The following is a 2778-nucleotide window of genomic DNA, read 5'->3' as shown; positions in this document are numbered from 1 at the left end:
ATATTTCTGGAGAACAATCTGGCAATAGTGTAACAAGAGCTAGGAAACAGTTTATCCCCTGATAATACCCTTCTGGGGAATATACTCCATGAGTATAAATCAGAAAGAGCAAATGAAAAACCATAATTTGTTCAAAGATAATCAAGGCATTATTTAGAAACAATGAAACTATCAAAGATAGGAAAGTGGTCAAGCAGACTATGATCTGTTAGGACGATGGAAGAGTAGCTGAGTCTTTAGGCTTAGGGTAAGATAACTGCTTTAACAAACAACCCCAAGCCTTGGTGGCTTAGCATGATAACAGTTCATTTCTTTTCCTTTCTTTTCTTTTTTTAAAAGATGACTGGTAAGAGGACCTTAACCCTTGACTTGGTGTTATCAGTACCATGCTGTCCCAAGTGAGCCACGGCCGGCCCAACAGTTTATTTCTTGTCCATATCACACAATCCAGTGTGAGTCTGTTGGGGAAAGCGTTTTCTCTGTCTCACACCACCACCTGGGGACCCAGGATCCTGCATTTAGTAGCTCCACCATTTCCTTTTTGTATCTTATAGGTGGATGAGGGGAAAACAAAGCATTGCAAGGGAGGTTTCATGGACTAGATCTGGAGGTCTGGAGGCAGCACAGAACTCAGTCACGTGGCCACACGTAACCGCTAGGGAGGCTGGGAAAAGTAGTCTTGCTATATGCCCAGGGTGAAAGGGAAGCAGTCGAACAAGTAGCAATGATTGCCACATTGTTAATGTGATATGCATGTTGACTAGGCTGACGCATGAGAATTTAAATATTAAATAATATTAAGTAGAGCAGAATACAGAAGCACTAATTAGGACTAATTACAAATAACTATGTAATCGCAACTAAGAATATTGACCAATTCGGAAGTGATTTTAGAATATTGTGGGCTTTGTAGTTGTACGTTTTTTTTTCTCTTGTAAAATGAAAAGGTGTGATGGGGTGGAAAAAACAGTGGTTATGAAATCGTGTGATCAGAGGTTGAGTTCCATTATGCTGTAGCGTATCTGTGACACATGGATGAACCCAGAGGACACAGGCTAAGTGAAATAAGCCAGACATGGAAAGACAAATACCGCATGATCACACTTACATGTGGAGTCCAAAACAGTGGAACTCAGAGAAGCGAAGAGTAGCACAGTGGTTGCCAGGGGCTGGAGGTAGGGGAAATGGAGAGGTGTTGGCCAAAGGCCACAGACTTTCAGTTATATGCTGCACATGCGTGGGGATTTAATGTATGCAGGGTAGTGATGAATGCATTCATTAATTTGGTTGTGGGAATCATCACACAATGCATACATACACCATCACATGGTACACCTCAAATATATTCAATCTTTATTTGTCAATTAAATATTTTAAAATAAAAAATTTTAAAAAATAAATGGAATGTTAGTATAAAACATAAAAACAGGCTTTTTTCAATTTTTTTCTAGTTATAAAATAAATGCCTCTTGTCGTATAAAATTAGAAATATATTTTTAAAGTATGTATTATTATTCAACTCACTGGTAACATTGCTTTCCAGCTTTTTCCTAGGCATACATTTATAAATTTGAGTTCTTACACTGCATACTATTTTGCAGCCAGCATTTTTCATTTAACTCTACCTCATAGGTATTTTTTTCTTGCCACTAAAATTGCTTTAAAGTGTTAAGGTCTTTATAATATTCCATTCTATAGATGTGCCATAATTTAAATCACTCTCCTATTGGGAGACATTGTTTCTATATTTTATTGGTATAATTTACTTTCTAAGGAAATTCTTTTACAAACATGTCAGCCCACATTTCTGATTACTTTTTAGAAAAAAGTCCTTAAAGAAGAACTTTAATTTTTTTAAAGAAGGACTTTATTACCAGGTCACAGAATATGAGCATTTTCAAGATTCTTAATGCACATTGCCCAAACTGCCTTCCAGAAAGGCAATATAATTTGTATTCCCCTCTCAATTCACCTCTGTAACATCTGGTACTATCAGTATTTCTATTTTTTGCTAATTTGATAAGCAAGATGCTATATCTGGTGACTTTATTTTTAATTTTTTGACTACTTTTGTGGCAGAATAGCTTTTCTTATTTGTATTAGCTAGACATTTGTACTTTCTCTTTTGTAAATTATCTATTTATAACCTTTACCCATTTTTCTATTTCTTTTTCTTATTGATTTGTATGGGTGCCTTATATAGTAAGAATATTAACCTTTTCCCTGACATGTACGTGGCTAATATTTTTTCAGTTTATTGTTTGCTTTTAATTTTTTTTGACATCTAGATATTTAAAATGTTTGTGTGAGCTAATATGTCAGTCTTTTCCTTTGTGAATTTCTGCATTATTTTATGCTTGGAAAATCATTTCAATGCAGGGATCAAATAACTATGTACCTACATTTTCTTACAGTTTTCTATGTTTTTCAGTGCCATAATTTAATATGTCTGGAGTTTATTTTATCCTATGATGTGAGATGAGGATTTAGGTGTTTCCCACCACCAAGAGAGCCAATTTTTCTAAAATCACATTTGGACAATTCATTCCTTTCTCACTATCTTATCATACCTCTTTCATTAGCTATGAGGCTCTTATCAAAGTGCAGATTTTAGAATCTGTTAAAATGGAAATAGTAATCTGTTACTGACCACCCAGAGTTGTCATGAAAAGAGAATGAGATAGTTCTATGTGAGATGGTTTCTCAAACTCTGAAAAATCCTACAAATGCTTTGGGGGCTAATAAATCTTAAGAAAAAGAAGGAAAAGAGAAAATGGA

Source organism: Galeopterus variegatus, unplaced genomic scaffold (assembly GCF_000696425.1).
Source record: "Galeopterus variegatus unplaced genomic scaffold, G_variegatus-3.0.2 Scaffold3826, whole genome shotgun sequence".
Taxonomy (NCBI): domain Eukaryota; kingdom Metazoa; phylum Chordata; class Mammalia; order Dermoptera; family Cynocephalidae; genus Galeopterus; species Galeopterus variegatus.
The sequence above is the reverse complement of the archived record's forward strand: the minus strand, read 5'-3'. Positions refer to the sequence as shown.